The sequence below is a fragment of the Equus quagga genome, chromosome 19 (genome assembly GCF_021613505.1).
Source record: "Equus quagga isolate Etosha38 chromosome 19, UCLA_HA_Equagga_1.0, whole genome shotgun sequence".
NCBI classification, from domain to species: domain Eukaryota; kingdom Metazoa; phylum Chordata; class Mammalia; order Perissodactyla; family Equidae; genus Equus; species Equus quagga.
In genome coordinates, this window is record NC_060285.1 from 5,429,168 (window position 1) to 5,436,534 (window position 7,367).

Here is a 7,367-nt window from a genome sequence, read left to right on the forward strand (position 1 = left end):
CCAAGTCGGTGTCTGACAATTCAATCCTCTTCTGACACAAACTACCCAGAGTTAGCACAGACCCCACAGGATTAAGAGTCAGTCCCACAGACTGCCCCCACTTCAGACGCCAGTCGCAAGTCCCCAGTCCCCAGGCTAGCTGCACTTCTGTCTGACTTGGCTACAGATTTAGGGGTTCCCATGACACCCCTCAGGTTCAACAATTGGCTAGAACGACTCACAGAACTCGGGGAAGCACTTCTCTTACGAGGACGGGGTTACTGCAGAGGATGCGACTCAGGAACAGCCAAACAGGAGATGCACAGGGCAGGGCATGGGGGCGGGGTGGGCCCAGCGCTCCTGCGGCTCGGGTGCCACCCTCCCAGCACAGGGTCACCACTGGGAGCTCTCAGCCCCACGGCCACATCACGCAGGCTCCATCGATTAATCCCCGCCATTGGCCACCGAGGTGGACGTCCAGCGCTCTCTCCTGCCCTGGGCGAGGGCGGGGCAGACAGTTCTGGGCCCTCTGGTGCCTACCGCCCATCCTGAAGCTCCGAGGGGTCTCCCCTCGAGCCCCCTCGGGAGCCTGAACTCAGGGAAGGACAAGGGGGCTCACTGTGACCAATGAGGACACGCCCAGCACTCAGGACACCCCGGGCTGTGGGATCGAGGGCCAGGGACCCGGGAAGAGACCAACAGATCTGTGTGACATCACAGCCGCCCCACCCAGCTCCGAGGATCCTCCCTCTCCATCCAGGGGCGCAGCAGTCCCCCCCGATGCTGTGTCCGAGCTCCCCACCGGGCACCAGCGCATCCTCGTTTCTGCGACGCTTCAGTCAGTGTCACCGCGGGGCTCACGCGCCAGAGAAAGTTTCACGAGGACGTGGCTCCGGGCTGACCTGCTCACACAGGACCCCTCCCGCCCAGAACGGGCCTGGCGTGGGCGGGCCTCCAGGAATGCTGAGACCGAGGGCAAACACCCGGGTGGTACAGAAGGACTCTCTGTCCTCGCAGGGGCTTCACAGCCCCAGATCCACCCCCCCTTCCCCGGCTTCAAGTCCACACCCTTAGTACCTTCCTGAGCCCACCACCAGGCGCTTACCCTGGAGCCTCTGCCGGCCAGGGGTGGACACCAGGAGCCATCGGTGCCAGGAGGCCGCATGGCTGGAGTCACAGGCGGGAACGGGCGTGCCGCCACGGGGAGGTCATGCCAAAGAGACCTCAAATCACCCAACTCTTCCATCTACAATTCACGACAAAATGGTTTATTGCCATAAAAATATACATGCACATGACACGGAGACCCTCACAGCGACCGTCTTGATGCCGCAGCTGCAACAAACCTTTGTCACCTGGGCAACAAGCACACATGTCACCAGGGTGGTGAGGTCCGTGCAGGGCGGACGAGGCAGAGCGTGCGCTGTGGGGTCTGCGCCACCTGGGTCGTCTGAGAAGGGGGCGTCTGACCAAGGCCTGGGGGGGTGGGGGGGGCCGCCAGCATCATCCAGGCCGAGCCTGTATTTGACAGGGAGGCCCCGAGACCAGAGAGAGGGGGCTGGCACGGTCACAGCAGAGGCAGGGACATGCAGTCCAGGTGTGGGAGACACACAGCTCTTGCCGATGCTGAGAAGGGGTCACATTGAGCTGGGATTTTCCTAACGGCACCTCATAAAAAGTAATCTTTGGGGCCAGCATGGTGGCGTAGTGGTTAAGTTTCAGCGCTCCACTTCTGCCGCCTGAGGTTTGTGGGTTCGAATCCCAGGTGTGGACCTACACACCACTCATGAAGCCATGCTGTGGCAGCATCCCACAGGTCTTAGCTCAGGGCCAATCTTCCTCACCAAAAAAAAAAAAAAAGTAATTTTCACCCTTTCACCTCAGACAGGTGACAAATTTATTGACACAGGCCCCTACTACCCATTTGTCATCACAAACACCAGTGGGTCCCCGGCCCTGGTGAGAAGGCATGTGCAGACCATGCGTCCAGGAGGGAGGGCCGGAAGCCCCTGGAACCTGGGCACCACACCTGGGGGAGACGGCAGCAGCAAGATGCAAACGAGCTGGGACCTGCCACGACCCTGTCAGTGGCCCACCCGCCCCAGGCCCGGGCGGCCAGGCCCTCTGAGAGGGACGGGGTCTGTGAGGAGCTGCCGAGGCAGCGCCCTCCTGTGGTTCTTGCAGACACCAACACCGAGACTCACTCAGGGCTGTCCCCACGGCCTTCTGGGCAGACGAGGCCGCTCCCTCCCAGCACCCCGGCCGCCCTGCGGGGGTCCCCTGTCCCATGGAGCTGTGTCCCTGTCACCTGCACAGCCCTGCAGCACAAGGAGCTGGCGCGCCCCACATCCCAGGGCCCACCTGATCTAGGGGTAACCCTAGCTCCCTTTGCCAAGGGTATTGGGGAGGCCAAGCTGAGCCAAGCAGCACATGGCAATTTCCCTGGCCACAGGGATGGGCTCATTTAGGCCCGGGAGGCACCAGGAAGAGCTTTCGCAGTGCTTCGGGGAAAGAAGATCCCTTGCTGTCAAGAGAGGGCCACTGAAGGGGTCTCTCTACACAGCTGTGTATAAAGACGAGGCCTGGAGTGGCTGTAGACAACTTGCTGCCCTCCTGAAGATCCAGCAGCCCACAAAAAGTGCAGGAAATGGCTAAGTCCTGATCAAGCCATACCTGACATCCGTCCCATCCCCAGGCCTTTTCGGCTGCATGGGCCAATAGATCCCCCTTGACTTTCGGTCCAGTTCAGAGTTGGGTTTTCTGTTAGTTATAGTCAAAAACGTCCTGATGCCTCCAGGAGGCCCTGCCCACCCCAGGCTAGGAGAGGGCTTCCTCTGGCTCCTGCAGCCTCAGCTCCGTCACAGCCTTCGTCAGCCAACACCACGGGTCTGTGTGTTCGTCCTGACCTATCGCCAAGGGCTCCCTGACAGCCAAGGCCATTTCTGACTCACGCCTGAGTCCCAGCCAGGCGAGGGCGGTGAGCAGGAGCTCGGCGGGCGTCTGTCGAATAAGAGAACAGACAAGGGGCACGCAGCAGAGCCCAGCACTGGAGGCCTTGCCGGCCGGGTCCCACCCACGCTCCCAGTCACTCCCACTGCCTGCCTCGCTCTCTCCCTTCTCCGCCACCCGAGCCTGCTCTGTCCCTGAAGAGGACACAGCTGGGGCCTCTGCCACAATCTGCAGCACCCACACTCAGACCTGCTGGCACAGGGACCCTGGGCCCTCTCCTCTCCTCCCTAAGGGACATGCAACCGTGTGCTCTCCACCCCAACTCTGCACTCCAATATCCCAGACACCTCCACACCTCCCATGAGCCCCTGAGTGCCAACAGCTTCCTGTGGTCCTTGGAATAAAATTCAACCCCCTACAAACCCCTGAAGGACTCTTTGTGGCCTGGCCATGCCGCCCCCCGGAACGCATCTCATACCACCTCCCCTCCACCCTATTCTCTCTGCTCCACGACACAGGTCTCTGGGTGCACCTCTAACACACCAAGCTGTTCCTGCCTCAGGGCCTTTGCACATGCTGTCCCTACTACCTGGAACGCACAGCTCCTGCAGGGAGTAACTGATCCATAAATAGTTTCTACTATGATCGTTGGCTCAAGTCCAATCCAGTCATTCAGTTGGATTCACGTCCACCTCCTCCCTGGCCTTGTTGGAAACTGCAGTGGGGTCCACAGGACCCAATAAACCCACCCTCTACCTTCAGATGCCTCTTTCCAGGGGGATCCTGTTATAGTCTAGCCAGGGCAAGGAGAGACTGTCCCTCAATGTGGCCGGAGAGAAAAGCACCCCAGGTCCCAGGGACGGTCAGGCCACTCTGTGCCTCCCAGAGCCGGACGGTTCTGATCCTCTCTGGGGCCCCACCCAGACCCCGGTACCTCTGCAGTGTGGGCCACCAGCCCCCAGGCAGCCGCCGTGAGAGAGCAAAGGATGCAGAGTCAGAGGACGGGTGCCAGCCCGGGTCACCCCCACTCACGGTGCCTCCCGGTGAGGCTGGTTGGCCCCTCTCAGGCCCACCCCCTCGTCTGCGAGATGGGCACAGCCCCACCGCCAGCACCAGACGAGGACAGGAGACAGTGACAGGCAGGACCTCACGCTGCAAGGTGGGCCCACCCACAGACAAGGCAGGCAGGGGAGGGTCGAGGCGGATGGAGGCCAAGCACAAGCCTCTCCTACAGGGGAGTGGCCGCGGGGGCCTGGGGACCGACGCCGCGTGCATAGACCATGTTTGGATCCTGATGAAAAACAATCATTAAAGAAAAACCTAAAGGAAATTTTGATATTGGAGGCAATTGGGAATCCAAATACACTTGGATTTCCAGGAGTTACTGTTACTTGTTTTAAGTGTGATAATAATATCGTGGTCACTTTATAAAGAGGGATTCACACAGCAACATCCGCAGAGCATGAGGGCTGCAAACTGCTTTAAAATAATGCGGGAGTAAGAAAGTGAGATGGGGCGAGAGGGTGGGGGTCAGCGGGGGGGAGGTTTGTGAGCAGATGGGGGCCTGGGGGTGAGCAAGTGGGGGTGAGCGGGTGGGGGCCTGGGGGTGAGCGGGAGTGGGCAGCAGGAGGGGGCAGCCGCAGGGCCAGCCAAGGCCGGGGGGCAGCTTGGCATGGCTGCCGCTGGGACATCCGCTTACTTTTGAACATCTGAAATTCTCCATAAGCAAAACCAGAAACGCAGAAAGCAGCCCCGCCCCGTAAAACGCACGGTGCCACAGCACAGAGCCAACGTGGTGGCCGGAAGCGTCAGGGCCATGGCTGGGGCAGGGAACCCCAAGAACCTGAGAGAGCCGCAGGCCTGGAGAGGGGCCCGCAGGGCGCGTGGCCACAGCGCTTCCCACCCAGCCGACCCGACCGGGCCTCCTGGCCTTCCTGCAGATAAGAACATGGGCGGCCCTCCCACCGCACCCCCCCCAGGGTTTCTTTTGCTTGTTTGAATTTTATGACCAGGTGGGGGAAGGGAGGGGACGGCTTCCCAGAAGTTTCTGGACTCCTGACCAGTCAAACCAGTTCCTTCTGACGGACAGTCATTGGCCTCCAACTGAAAAAGGACTTCCGGCTGCCCTGCCCCGTCGGGGATCATGAAGAAAGTGAAAGAAAGTAACTCATTTGATTTTCCCGATAACCCTATGAGAGGTAGTAACACTGTCCGGATCTTACAGATGGGGAAAGCAAGGCACTGAGTGCCTACAAACTCAAGGTCACACGGCCAGGGGTTGGGAGTAGGGGGGGGCTCCAGGGCCAGCTGTTGAGCACCGCCCGCCAGGTCCCTCCCCGGAGCCTCAGGTGCCCTCGTGAGAGGAGAGAGCACGGCCAGGCCTCAGTGGGGCTCCGCCTTCCAGGGACCCAGAAACCCGGCTGGTGGCCAGGGCGGTCCCAGAGCAGTGTGCTCGCGGGCGGCCGAGTCCCACATGGGCATCTTCAAGGACACCCCACTCCCACAGTGCCGGGCCGAAGGGCTCCCCTCAAATGTGCCCGGGGAGGCCGGAGCCTCTGGACACGCGTGGCGCATCTCCCCCAGCATCCATCCTCGTCCAAGGATGGAGGGAGAAGTTAGCTGCGTGTACCCCACGCCAACCCACACAGACCCAAGGGGCAGGCCCAGCAGGCTCCAGGCATCTCCACCCTCGGTGCCCAGGGAGGAGGCACAGCCGGTGGGGGCCTGCACGCTGCAGCCACAGCGCAGCTGGCGTCGAGGCCTGGCTCTCACTCGCTGGCCGCGTGACCTCGGGAAGTCAGCCAACCCTCCCGTCTCAGGTTCCTCATCTGTAAAAGTAACAGTCTCGGCCTCACGGGCTGCGCGACGAGGAGGGAGACGTGCAAGCGTGAAGTTGGGGCTGGACAGCCGCTGGGGACAGCGACCTGGACCATTCTGGGGAAGGATGGCCGACAGGGTCATTTTACAGGTCAGTAGCTGAAGCCCCGAGAAGGAGAGTGACCTGCTCAAAAACTAGCTCTCCGACTCCTTTGATGGCTCTTTCTCACCCTCCTCCGGCCTCCGCGCCTCAGTTTCCCCACCAGTGAGAGAGGGCAAAATCAGGGACTGGGATGGGTTTTAAATGTGGTGAAAGATCCGCATGTGAGGCCCTCCCGGGTGGCCTGAGCTCTGGCTGTCCTCGACCGGAAGCCACCGCTGACGGCGTGCCCATGACGGGCTGGGCCTGGGACGAGCTTGTTAGACGCCGTACATCCAAGGATGTTTAGTTAAGGAAGTTTCCAGACCTTAGACCATCTCACTGAGGTCAAATTTCAATGACTCAATGACGTTATTCAAGTAAATTCCTATCCACTCCACCATCAGGTCCCCGTGGCGACTTCCACCCCTGACACGTGAATTATCCCAGCCACCTGCAGTCCCCCAGCCTCCGTGTGACCTCAACATGCCAAGCCCTTCACTGCCCACCTCCTCTCACCCATCCTTCAGCTCAACGGTCGTCTCCTCCAGGAAGCCCTCCTCCCATAAGCTCGGGCTTCCGTCTATCACACAGTCACCAGACTCTGTGGGCAGGGAGAGGGCGGGTGGCTGTCCACAAGGACGAGCGGGGCTCAGGCCGGTGTCCCGTGTCCCTCTGCACCCCCGTCCCTGCCCTGGTGCTGGTTTGAGGAGTGGTTATTCACTGCATCAACAGGGGAACTCACAAACAAGATCCTAAACCTGCCAACAGAGACGGAGGAAGGATGCTCACTCTGGAGTCTGGATTCTGAGTTCTGGCCTGGAAAAATGGCAACATTGTGGCAACTCACAGACAAGGGGAAGCTGCAGCCCAGGGCTCTCTGGACCCCACACAGCCTCTGACTAGACCTCAAGGCCTGCTGCCCCCACAGCCAAGGCCATGTGCCGGCTGCCAACAAGCATCACAGGCACCCCTCCCCTCCGGCCAGATCCTTCGTCTGAGGCCCAGGCGGTGGGGACGCCCAGCCAGCACCCACACCTGGCTCCAGGATTCTCAGGGGCCCGGGCCAGCGTTGGAGGACAGGGAGAGCAGCCAGGGCCGCTCCCCTAACTGGCGATTCCGCGGGCTAATTAGCCCTGTAAGTTAAGTCTCCGGCCTACTAACCCTCGGGGCTTCCATCCCCTGTGCGCTGCAGGGGCCAGCAGCCCGGCTGAGCCCCCGAGTTTAAATTAGCGCAGCACCTGCCCTGCCTCAGTTTCTCATCTGCGAAGCAGGACCGATGCTTCCAAGCCCCCTCAGGTTCAGGGTGAGGGAGCTGATGTGCCCGTACCCTGGGTGACCCCGCATCGGAGACCCCGAATTAGGGGAAGAAAAGGGGGGACAAGCGAAAGTTTGATCTGAGACAGCCCAGCTCAACCAGACCAAAACAGGAAAACACAGGGAGAGAAGTCTGGGGGGAAGGAGGGGGTGCAGGGAGAGGGGG

At 60.9% G+C, this 7,367-nt stretch overlaps 1 protein-coding gene across 1 annotated transcript in view; it reads right to left on the reverse strand.

Annotated features, from left to right (window-relative positions):
• The window catches only part of ARHGAP8 (Rho GTPase activating protein 8), a 60,239-nt gene that overhangs the window by 52,084 nt on the left and 788 nt on the right, over nt 1-7,367 (reverse strand).